General features: G+C 44.3%; 1 protein-coding gene across 1 annotated transcript in view; it reads left to right on the forward strand.

Annotated features, from left to right (window-relative positions):
* The window catches only part of LOC108546046 (uncharacterized), a 34,039-nt gene that overhangs the window by 1,589 nt on the left and 19,379 nt on the right, over window positions 1-13,071 (forward strand). The gene's annotated exons all lie outside the window — the stretch shown is intronic.

Consider the following 13,071-nt stretch of genomic DNA (forward strand, 5'->3'; position numbering starts at 1 on the left):
AGATAAAAATGGCGGACTGGACGCGCCCAACGGCGAAACGAAATTCGACTACACCGCGTCGAGGCAACTCGAGAACGCGGATTGACAGCGGCTAGGGTTTTCCGCGGGGCCTAATCCGGAAGGCGTCGATGGGCCGTGTCGAAAGGGGATCGTAGGTCTCGATTTCGGAGGCTGATAGGCTGGGTTAAGTATCGGCGCGCTACGCTTCACGACTGCGAACTGGCATGCCGTTTATCGGTTATCTCAACTCCGATCCGAGACCGCGTGCAAACGCAAGGATAACCAGTTCTACGTAACGTTTAGCTCCGCGAAATTTCTCGGCCCGTTAGGCGTGTGTTTTATCGATGAAACCGTACGAAACCTCTCGTTCCTAACCTTGTATATGTCGATCGAGATATCCCGTTGATCCGCGATCCGATCTTCTCCCGTCGTCACCCGAGTACAGGCTTCCTCTGTCCACCGACTGCCAAGCCAACTACGTTTCGTATCATTGAAAGTAATTTCCGTCGTACCGACAAACGCCTGACGCGACACGCGTAGGCGTGACACGCATCGCAATGTATACCGGGTGTGTTTAATCGACAGCGAGTAGAGGAACGATCGTCGGCCGATTTCTTTTCACGTGACAGCGGCTTGGTTCCAGTTCAACGACACCGTTCGTCCGCCACGGGTACACGACGAAATATACTTCCTAATCGAATCAGATACAGCCACGACGTCACTTATCGTTCCAACGCTCGTTAATTCTATTTGCAGGCCAGGCAGGCACGGTTTATTCGCGTTAAATGCCTGTCAAGCTTTCTTCGATCGTGGGCTTTTCATCCGAGGATGAATGAAATACCGATGTCGTCACGATTGCGTCATAACTGCGCCAGCTAGTCGCCTGCAATTGCGATTTAGACTGGGGAACCAACGTAGACCGAGTTGACAGCATCTTGAATACCTTTACGCGTATTGGCATGGATATTACTCGAAAATTTCGATACGATCCAAAATCATTTTCAACAATCTATACAAATTCAAATGGCTACAGCAATTCCAGTGACCCAATCGGAATTTTCGATCCACCCAGATAAGGCCCCGGTCGGTCCCCTTCCTCGAGCACGCGTCATTCCCATCGTAACGCGGCGACTCGCGTTTATACATTCAGAGAGGCCGAAGGGCGAACGCGTGTAGATGGTCGCGATAGGTCGCACACAGCGTTCGCCTAAACCTGGCCAACTTCCGGCGCGCGGCGACTTCCGGCCGAAGGGTTGACCGTTGAAGAGCCTCCGCCATATTCCTCGGCGTTGCTTCGGCATTGTTCTATCATCAGCCTCGTAAACCGTTCGATCCTCCTGCTAGGAGATTCGAAAAACCGCAGATTAACCTTATCTGCGCGACCGAGCCGCGAGGACGTTGACCGCGAATTACTGTAGCGCGACGATTCCAGTTACAGCGTTCGGTTCAGCTCGGCGTGTTTGCTCCTCGACCAGCGGATTCGATCGCTGGCCGATACCGAGGCTCGACAGGGGCCCACTCTCGTCGATTAATAACGAGGCCAACGCGCGTGTCGCCGATTAATTCCGTCGAAAGTTTCCCGGCTCTGAACAATACGACGCGATAACGATCCGCGCGGTTTATGGTCGTGCGAGCGGGAACCGGAGCAGGGAATAAAGCGATCGGCCACAACGAGCGCGGGCACGCTCGTGCGAACGATAAAAGCAGTTAGTTAGAACGGAAACGAGCGTTCGCCGGATACACAAGCGCAACGACACGTTCCAGGGGCTCTGGTCTAATTATCAGGCCCAATTACGGTCGAGACGTTGGCAGAAAACAGGAACGATCGTGAGCGAGAGATCGGTCCGGGGATGAAGAGGGGACACAATGGCTGCTCGGGTCGCACCTCTGATCGGGCCCTTCGTGACAGTTGGTTGTTCAACGTTGGATTGATAAATTGGGTGTCAAGGGGGATAGAGGACGAGAGGATCGCGGTGGGAATTTCATGCGCACAAAACGGACCACGCGATGGCGAGAGGACACCGCGTCGAACATCGCCTCTGACCGCTGCCCAATCCTTGCTCCGGCTCAATTTATTCACAATAGGCTCTTTCAACGAATTACACTTCGGTCCACGACGAATCTCTGGGTGTTACCGACCGGCCGGCGCGTAATCATGCGGGCGCGTTGTGTCGCGAGGACGCAGGGGTCGAGGGGGGAAAAAATTATGGCCGCCGTTTATCGCTCGGACCGTGCACCCTGTGCGTCCACGTTTTCCCATTTCAACCGACTGCCACTGCAGACCACCCTTTTTTTTTTTCTCTTTGAGCTTTTTTCTTTCCTCTGGGTCGCTTCATTCCGCTCCGTTTATCGCGAGCGCAGGCGCGATGAGCGTCGCGTTTCTTAAAACTTTTCCAATTCGTTATCGAACGTTCTGTAGTTGGGGTAATAGGTTTCGTCTTGGAAAATGAATTAGGAAATAATGACACCCCATGTATGTTATTATTTCGTATGGTGTAGCATTTGAATCATCAATGTGGTTTGGAATCATTGGTTTACGAATTTTTGTTCGAGAAGGATGGAAATTACATGTATTTACCTTATTTATTTATATGCACCTATATAATAATATATAAATAAATAAACACTTATTTATTTATATGTACTTCTATAATTAAATAATGACACCCGATATATATTATTATTAGGTATGGTGTAGCATTTGAATCGTCAATGTGGCTTGGAATCATTGGTTTACGAGTTTTTGTTCGTTCTCCTGGAAAATTAACGCTGATTTTTGTTCAAGAAGGATGGAAATTATACGTATTTATATGTACCTATTTATTTTCCCAATTTCGCTTTAATTATTATCCGTGTTTATGTTTCGCAGAGATGGTGGTGTTAAATCGATACCCAAAAATTATACAGCTCTCTGATTTACGTATTGACGTGCTAAAATAGCTTGCCTTGGAGATCAGAATACATATTTAACGTTAGCGATATTATCATATGAAACCGGAAGATTAATTGATGGGATTTTATTATTCGAGATTACGATGGAATTTATTAACCTAGAATTCCAGATATTGGTTAAAATCTCGAAATTAAATTAGAAATATGCCATGAATTGTATGGTATTCGAGTATTCTAATATTCGACACTAGAAGCTCTTCCATCTCCCAGTAGCCTCTTCAGGAATACCGACACATGTGTACACGTTTAGTTTTATAAAAATTATGACTACTATAAGGGAAAAGAAAATTGGGATCAGTTGAAGAACTACACACCACAGAATCCTTTGACAATAAAAAGAACGACCTCGTTGAACATCACTGCCATAATCAATCCTTTGACATCATAGTTACTAGCTTACTACATCCTAACCTAAATTTACCGTCCACTTCATATAGTATGACACAACTTCTTATGATCAACCACCAATTTCTCATCCAATATCACTACCATAATCACAAAAACAAAATTCGTCTCTCAACAGATTAACTATATCCTAACCTAAATTTACCGTTCCATTTCACATCATATGATCCAAACTTCTCATCAAATATCACTGCCATAACCACCTAAAAACAAAATTCGTCTCTCAAGAGATTGACTATACCCTAACCTAAATTGACCGTTTCATTTCTTATCAATAATCCAACTTGCCATGATCAACTATCAACTTCTCGTCGAATATCACTGTCATAATAATATTAAAAGAAATTCGTCCTTGAAAAGGTTAACTATATCATAACCTAAATTCACCGTTCCATTCCTTATCGATAATCCAATTTCCCATGATCAGTCACCAACTTCTCATCAAATATCACTACCATAATCACATAAAAACAAAATTCGTTTCTGAAGAAATTAACTATATCCTAACCTAAATTTACCGTTCCATTTCACATCATATGATCCAACTTCCCATGATCAGTCACCAACTTCTCATCAAATATCACTACCATAATCACATAAAAACAAAATTCGTTTCTGAAGAAATTAACTATATCCTAACCTAAATTTACCGTTCCATTTCACATCATATGATCCAACTTCCCATGATCAGTCACCAACTTCTCATCAAATATCACTACCATAATCACATAAAAACAAAATTCGTTTCTGAAGAAATTAACTATATCCTAACCTAAATTTACCGTTCCATTTCACATCATATGATCCAACTTCCCATGATCAACCACCAACTTCTCATTAAATATCACTGCCATAATCACATAAAAAGAAAATTCGTCCCTGAAGAGATTGACTGTACCCTAACCTAAATTGACCGTTTCATTCCATATAATATGACCTAACTTGCCATGTTCAACCACCAACCTTTCATCAAATATCATTGCCATAATCACATTAAAAAAAAAAATTTGACCTTGAACAGATTGACTATACTCTAACCTAAATTGTACATATCGTCGCATTCCAAGTTCCATGATCAACCATGGACCTTCTGAACGCGACTGCACCTCAGTTGTTTGGCAGAAGATGGTAGGTCTGACGTGCGTCATCGCGGTGAAAGCTCAGGGAAATGCTTAGTGCAGCTCGTCGTTAGAGGCAAGCCGGTTAACGCGGACAGATAACTTCGATAACCGAATAAACAGCTCGGATCGAGATTGCAGAACGCGGAGCATTATCAGTCGGCGGTGCGCGCGCGTATCCCCGCGGGCAGATAAATTATTTTAGGACAGGCCTCGGTGCACAATACGTGCACGCGCATCTGGCCCGATTGCGGTTTGCCCGCTTTGTCTGGAGAATTCGCTCGGGGGCGTAGATATAGCCGACATCCTGCTTCGTTCATTCCCGACGATAATTCTCTGTAACACCCCGCGAGCACACTCGAGTTATCGCGATTGGCCACACGTGCGAAGTGGCCCGCTTGCTCGATCCTTCTCTCACCGTCGCTACACGCTCCGTCCCGCTCCGTCCCGCTCCGTCCCGCGAGCGAGTCACCGTACGCGCTTGCGAAATCGCGTGGACCGCTTACCAGAGCTCGCTCGACAAACACGGCCTTGTCGATTGCTACGAGAACTCTGAACTCTGTCACGTCTCCACGATGGCTGTACCGACGATTTCCAGGTTCAGATTTCTCGTGGTCCTCGAGGAATTTCGGTCGTCTGCTTGCTTAGATCGACGAGGCGTGAAAATGACACTCATGGAGTCTGTGTGTGTCTTTAGCAATGGATTTTGCAAGAGTACGCTGCCAACGGCAGAGTGCTAAACAGGTCGGTACCGATCGCATGCCAAATTTTGTCCTAATCGAACAGCTTGTTTGCCAAATCGATTAACAGAACGGGATATAAAATTTAAATATGCAAAGTTAAGCATCGATCCTAAATGTCTAGCTTTTGAATTATTATTACCCACGTTGACAGTGTTTAGATGAACATACAGTGACACCGGTGACTGATGGTACTAATTTTTTAAATTCCAGTCAATTAACAGAACGAGATAAAAGTAGAAACTTAGCTGAAGTGTGAAAAGTTGAGCAATGATCCTAAGTGTCTAGCATTTCAATTACTATTACCCACGTTGACAGTGTTTAGATGTGCATACATTGATACCAGTGATTGGTGGTACTAATTCTTTAAATTCGAGTCGATTAACAGAACAAGATAAGAAATGGAAATTTAGTTTAACTATGAAAAGTTAAGCAACGATCCTAAATATCTAGCATTTGAATTACTATTACCCAAATTGACAGTGTTTAGATGTGCACACATTGATACCAGTGATTGGTGGTACTAATTCTTTAAATTGGAGTCGATTAACAGAACAAGATAAGAAATGGAAATTTAGTTTAACTATGAAAAGTTAAGCAACGATCCTAAGTGTCTAGCAATTGAATTACTATTACCCACGGTAACAAAGATTAGGCGAGCAAACATTAACCCAGTGTTCATCGACTATGACCAACTAATTTTTTAAACTCATAATATTCGTTTTATCCTATTATCTTGATAATTTATCGTGAGATTTAACGTATTAATCTATCTTTCGAAATCGGAGAGACTAAACTGCCAATATATCCCAAGAGATTAATCACGAATCCACCATAGTAAGAAAAGGCTACAGCAGACTCGCGTGTTTACGTAAGGACACACTGATCGTGGTAAGAAAATATTCAGTGATCGCTGAGATTATTTGTCGATCGATAGAACACGCGATCTGGCGGAGGCGTGGAACGTCGTGAAAGGAAGTACGCGTGTTGACCGACACACTAGCGCCACCGGGGCAGCAACTCCGCAGGCATCTAACCAGCCGGAATCGTAACGCCTTACGCAAACATAGGTGTTCGTAAATTTCTCGCCAACGCACGGAAAACATCCAGGCGAATCTGTAATTTCCAACATTCACTTGCCCGGTTACAAACTGAAATACTTGCCTACCTTCTATTGCGCCATAAAGCTGATATACCGCCATCTTTATATTCCGAACTTTCTTCATAATTTCGGTAGCAAGTGCCGACATCATAGCAGGTGTCGCGCGAAATAATGTGACGATAACTATAACGTACAACCTTCTCCTTCGCGTTATTACCTTCACGGCGAGAGCTCATCTACAGCACGTAACCAGTTTATATTTTAAACATATCCGTGTCTTAAATACGAGACGTTGGCAAGTTCTCAGGTGCCCTAGACGACTTTGGCACATGGTCAGGAGAGAGAGAGAGTTGAGCAACACTGACCCATTACTCTCGTCTCCATTTTTTCTCCGCGTTATCTTCCTATTCACGGAGGAAACTGGACTAATAACGGACTCGTTGTGTTTCGAGTTCTCAGCTGCAACCGTCCATGACCTTGGCAGACCCTCGGCAACGGAGGTCGACCGTGGCCGGACCCAGCTTTTTTCCGTGCCCATTCCTGCATTTCCGTCGAGCAATCGGACACGCTGTTCCTCCTTCACGTTTCCACGGAAATGGAAATTCGTTCCGGGTTGATTTTACCAAAGAAACACGTGGGAATCGCTCCTCTGTCGGCCGCCATTTTATCCACAGAGATCTCGTCTCGCGGCTACCTTCGAAGGTGATTTACGTCGACACGCCGTCGCGAGTCGGCTAGATAATGCACCCTCGTCCTCGATCTTATCGAATCAGACGTCAGATTCGAGAGGTTGTCGCGAGCGGAATAATCACGAAGCGAGGCTTCGTTGGCTCAAGAGCGGCGAAGCTGCCGACAGGAGTATTACCCGAGCAGATTTAACTTCCAAACGGTGCTCGGGTGTCTCGAGTAGTTGGCACTCTGCAGCCGCTGTTCGAGATTGCAGGCGTCGTCTTCGAAACGCTTACAATCGCGATGCATTCGTCATAAATGTCACGCGACCCTGTGCATTTATACACGCGTCTCCCGGACTCACCGCGCGTGTACAGGGGGTGGAATCAACCCTGTCACTGCTCGCCCTGCAGCTTAGTACTCGCTTAATGTTAGATTTACTCAGCCGGAATGTTGAAGATTGCGAGACGAAGTAGGTAGGAAATACGGTAAACAGCGAAAGTGAATCTGTACTATGCTCATACTTGAACAGCCATAACTTCGCGAGAAAATATCGTACGATAACGTTTGTGGGGTTAGTATAAAGGGCAAAACTTGTACTTTCACACCGCTAAATTTAATTTTTACTCGGATGCTTTTATAGTGGAAAATAAGGACAGCTTTTCGCTTGGAAAAATGTAAACATTCGAATACTGATAGGTTCACTGACAAATTTTTTCGGGGGTCTAAGTTACCACGAATTGAACCACCGAAGTGTCTAATTTTAAGAAACTTGGGAGAAGTTAATGGACGATTTTTCATCTTCAAGTAATTAGGTTTTGGATGAAGAGTATGTTAAAGAAGATTGATAAAATAGTCCAGGAAATGGAAAACTCGTGCAATATTTTCTATGGGGTTTCTGCAAACTGAAGACTCGAGTGGTTCGATTCGTGGCAATTTGGACCCCGAAAAAAAATGTTTAAACTATCAGTATTTGAATGTCTACAATTCTCTAAGTAACAAACTGCCTTTACTATAAAATGATTATTTTCTGCTATAAAAGTTTCTGAGTAGAAATTAAATTTAGGGGTGTGAAAGTACAGACAGACGTCATTGCATGTCAGTGGATTAAAGAGCAGTCAAGTACCTATTTACCCAAGAATATTAATTTTCCCAAAGACTGTGGTCAACCTGTTCAGCTGAGTATTTCCGAGCGCTAATTGCTATAAGCCCGAAAATGCGAAGATAATAGACACCGGTATAGCTGAAATAACTATCAGGTATAATTTCTGTTCCAAACTTTGTAAAATGGTGACTGGAGCTCACCCCTCGAGTAGAAAGGCTTAATAGTATACTGCACGATATACTGTCCGTCAGAGATCATTTTTGACGTCTCGGAGACGTCGAAGTCTACAATGACACGTGAAATGGATGACGTTTTCATTGTATGTCAATGGGTTAACCGTTTGAGTGCCACGGGTCATTATTGTTTCCCAATCGATATTTGCCAAGCGGCGCGATAGCGCTTGTCATATTCCGTGTCCAAAAATGCCGAGCGGCGCGATAGCGCTTCTCATATTCCGCGTTCACCAACCGAGCGCGCTGATTGTCAGCTTCGCAGCTCAGAGCGCTGGCACTTTTGGACACAAAATAGAAGCGCGATCGCGCCGCTTGGCACTCAAACGGTTAAGGAACAGTCAACTGTCTATTTTAGCCAAGAATATTAATTTTCCCAAAGACTGTGGCATTATCTGTATAATTCCAGAAGACAAGAAGTATTGTATAAAACCAGTCATGCTGCTCAGCTGAGTATTTCCGAGCGCTAATTGCGATAAGCCCGAAAATGCGAAGATAATAGACACCGGTATAACTGAAATAACCATCGCGTATAATTTCCGTTCCACGGAACAGAACTACCCACTGTCTCTCCGTAACCTAGCGTTAGGAAATCACGCTAGATTCCGGGAATAAAAGCAGCAGGAAAGGCTGTCGTGCCGATCTCCTGAGCGAAGAGCAGCACTTAGGGTCCGTTCGCAGCCCCGGTACTCCGACAATTAACCGAATTATCCGTCGACGAGAGGACGTCGCGCATAATGGCCGCGAACCAGGCGTATCTCTCGGTTTCGTGTGCCGGCCGAAAGTAATTTCGAGCCAGGAGGAGCGCCAGCGCGTGCACCGTCATTCCGCGAATTAACTTCCGGCATTCCGGTGACAAGCATCGCGAAATTCGCGCCACGCGATATCACCGGGGTGCACAGAACGCTCCGCGCCCTCGCCGCGCGTGTACGCGCGTAATGCAGTGGTTTTGCGGCCTGGCCGTTGCGGTCTGCCACCCTCGTCGTGTTATGAGATAATACCGCCCCGCCGACAATTTTATATCCTTCCCAGACGCAGTTTGTCGAGTTTGTCTAACTCCGTTTCCTTCCCCCCTCTCTCTCCCGTTTTTCTCTCTCCATTTTGCAAATATAGGGGAATTAGGTGAAAAGAAATTTTGAGAAAAATTAACGTTGAGGCGTTGAATCTAATCGACGAAGTCGAATTTCGTTTACTTTGTTTTATTCCCTTTACTTTTTGGTGTGCAAATATGGTAACTAGAGAAATTAGGTGAAAATAAAAATTGAAGAAAGTCGATGTAAAATTTAAGGAATTTTTAAGGGATTTGAAGATTCGAAATTTCACTTGGGAAAGAAGAAATTGAATATTTCTCTCGTTAATGCGCGAAGAGAAATAAGAAATTGACAGAAATTAGCATCAAAGGGGTCGAAGAAAAATTTGAGAAGCTTCGAAGGAATTTAAAGATTGGAAATTTTGTTTGGAAAAGAAGAAATTGAGTATTTCTTCGGTTATTGACAGGAAAGGGATCAGAAATTTGGAAAATGCATAATTTCGACGTCAAAGACACGTGGCATAGGGGCTCTCTTTCTTTCCTTTCTCCATTTTGCAAATGACATAACTAGAGAAATCAGGTATAAAGAAACTGAAGAAAAATAATATCGAAGAATTTGAGAAGTTTCCAAGGGATTTAAAAATTCGAAATTTCATTTGGAAAAGAAGAAATTGAATATTTCTCCCGTTAATGCGCGAAGAGAAATAAGAAATTGACAGAAATTAGCATCAAAGGGGTCGAAGAAAAATTTTAGAAGCTTCAAAGGAATTTAAAGATTGGAAATTTCATTTAGAAAAGTGGCTGTAAAAGTATTAGACATTTGGAAAATGCATAATTTTTACATCAAAGACATAGGGGACCGTTTCCCCCTCTCTTTCTTCTTTCTCTCCATTTTGCAAGTGACATAACTAGAGAAATCAGGTGTTAAGAAATTGAAGAAAATTAATATCGAAGGATCGACGAAGAATTTAAGAAATTTCCTCCATCTCTCTCCATTTTGCAAGTGACATAACTAGAGAAATCAAGTGTCAAGAAATCGAAGAAAATTAATATCGAACAATTTGAGAAGTTTCTAAGAGATTTAAAGATTTAAAATTTCATTTACAAAAGAAGAAATTCAGCATTTCTTCGGTCAATGTACTGCAAAAGATATGGAGATATTGGAGATATGGAAAATGCGCAGCATAGGGGGCGCAGCGAGCGCTACCTGCAAGATGATCCATCGATGGGACATTGAACCCCGGTTCTACCTGCCTTCTCGTGTTCACGAGTCTCTCGTTTCGAACATCGTCTGGCAACGTGATTCGAAGTAAACAATAGCCAGGAACGAGCCAGTTGATCCGATCCTCGGTGCCCCATCGATTATCACCTCGGAACCGTCCTCGAAAACATATCCCATGTCCCGCGTAGTTCCTAGCTTACGCAACGTTATCGTGGTTTCGTTAGACCAGTCAGGCTGACGCGATCGCGTCTAGTTTGAAACGGAAATCACTCGACACACTTTGCGGTGGGATCTTTTTTCCCTGCTGTCACAAGTGTCAACTTATCGACCGTCTTATCCTTCCAGTCTCTTTGAATTTCCATGGTCGAAGCGTTGCGCCATTTCTCACCAATCGTTACATTAGTCTACTCTATACTCTTCCCTCTTCTAATTTTTATCTGAAAAACGTGTCACGCGATGCGTCACGATCGTCACTCGACGAACGCTTGAAGCACGTACCGAGATAGCCAAATCCGTGGCACCGTTTCACCACCGATGGATCAAAAAATGGATTTCGACGGGATTTTATGAAACGGCATTTCGCGCGCGTGAAACATTCCGCACCAGGGAGTATTATTCGCAAACGAGCGGAGCTTAATGAATCGGAGAAGCATCGGCTGTAACAATTTTGCGGATGACGCTGCCAATTCGATGCACCTGACAATGGAAATCGCGCGATTCTCGCTCCAACAGCCTCCGCAACTTTTATTCCCCCGTTATGCCTTCCATTTCTACTCGACCAATGTCTTCTCTACCTATCGACGAGCCGGGTACGCGGAATAAGTTGCCGGAGGAAGTTGACAGGAGTTAGGCAAATAAGTAACGCGAGCTACGCTTTAATTAGCGGAAACTGGAAGAGCACGCTCGTCACAGGATGATTTACCGATCCTGCAAGACTAACAACTCGGAGGAACACGCGAATGCTCGAAATCCGCGGTTTAAATCGCAAATGGGGGGCTAATCAGTGTCAAGGATGGAAGTTTCGAGCAGTGGCGGTAACTTTCGGATTTTTCAAATATGCTCCATCGAAGGCGAGCACTCCACCCTTCCCGCGTCAGCCGGAATTTTAAATTCGCAGCTTCCGGGAACAGTAACCAGAGATCCTCGCGGTTTTGCTCATCGCTCGGCTGCAAAACTGTGTCAAGTAACGATCCTTCGACGAGCGCGACCTGGAGCACTCTACAAAGAGAAACTTTCGACATCTCGACGAAGGATTTACCGGTGCAAGTTCAACTATCGAACCCTGGCTTCTTCCCGAGCCGTGCAATTGCTGAGGGATCCTTTTCTCTCCCGGATGATACCTTTCCTCCTTTTACTTTCCCCGAGATGCGTCTCTTTGCTCCCTTTATTGCACTACTTTTTCCCACTTTCTCCCTCCCTCTCTTTGTCTCCAACTCCCATTCTGGTCTTTGTTCCTCCATTTTGTAATACGCAGACCTAACTTTCCCTTTACGAGGGGTGCTTCGATAACGCGATTTGGAGCCTATGACAGGGGGCCTACTCGTGCACCGAAATTTTTAATTCCATACTTCGTTTGACACTTGGACTGTCACGTTGACTGTCATATATGACCGACCATGGTTTCTCTTGTGATGTCACGGTAGTCATTGGTGACCGGAGCGCTTGAATTACTTACAATTGTAAAAACTGTAAAACTGAGTGAAAATTGACAGTCAATTGTCAACCGTTACCAAGGCGCCACGGTGGTCACACGTGACCAATTATTTATGTCACCAATTTACCATTATTTTGTTATTATATGCTTTGAATAATAAAAAGACACTTGTGACACTCTGAGCAAAACATGTGATTTCAACATGGCAGTCAAAGGGTTAATGGGGACTGGAAAGAAGTGTAAAGAACTATATACAAAGGGTGCGTGAGAAGAACAGGACTGGATCACCTTTTCTTGAGCCCTGTGCATAAGGGATGAAGATGGACTCCCGTGCAAGGGCCCCCAGAAATTTTTCATTACTCGTCCCTGAATATCAACGTTTGACAGTATCTTGACTACAGTCATAGCACTGGTCACGATCCGTTTATATTTCCTAGCTTTTCTCATTGAAGAAGCATAAATCCTCAACTCTAAGAACTATATACAAAGGGTGCGTGAGAAGAACAGGACTGGATCACCTTTTCTTGAGCCCTGTGCATAAGGGATGAAGATGGACTCCCGTGCAAGGGCCCCCAGAAATTTTTCATTACTCGTCCCTGAATATCAACGTTTGACAGTATCTTGACTACAGTCATAGCACTGGTCACGATCCGTTTATATTTCCTAGCTTTTCTCATTGAAGGAGCATAAATCCTCAACTCTAAGAACTATATACAAAGGGTGCGTGAGAAGAACAGGACTGGATCACCTTTTCTTGAGCCCTGTGCATAAGGGATGAAGATGGACTCCCGTGCAAGGGTCCCCGGAAATTTTTCATTATGAATATCGACATTTGACAGTAACT

The sequence above is a fragment of the Eufriesea mexicana genome, unplaced genomic scaffold (genome assembly GCF_001483705.2).
Source record: "Eufriesea mexicana isolate 0111107269 unplaced genomic scaffold, ASM148370v2 scaffold4744748552, whole genome shotgun sequence".
Classification (NCBI taxonomy): domain Eukaryota; kingdom Metazoa; phylum Arthropoda; class Insecta; order Hymenoptera; family Apidae; genus Eufriesea; species Eufriesea mexicana.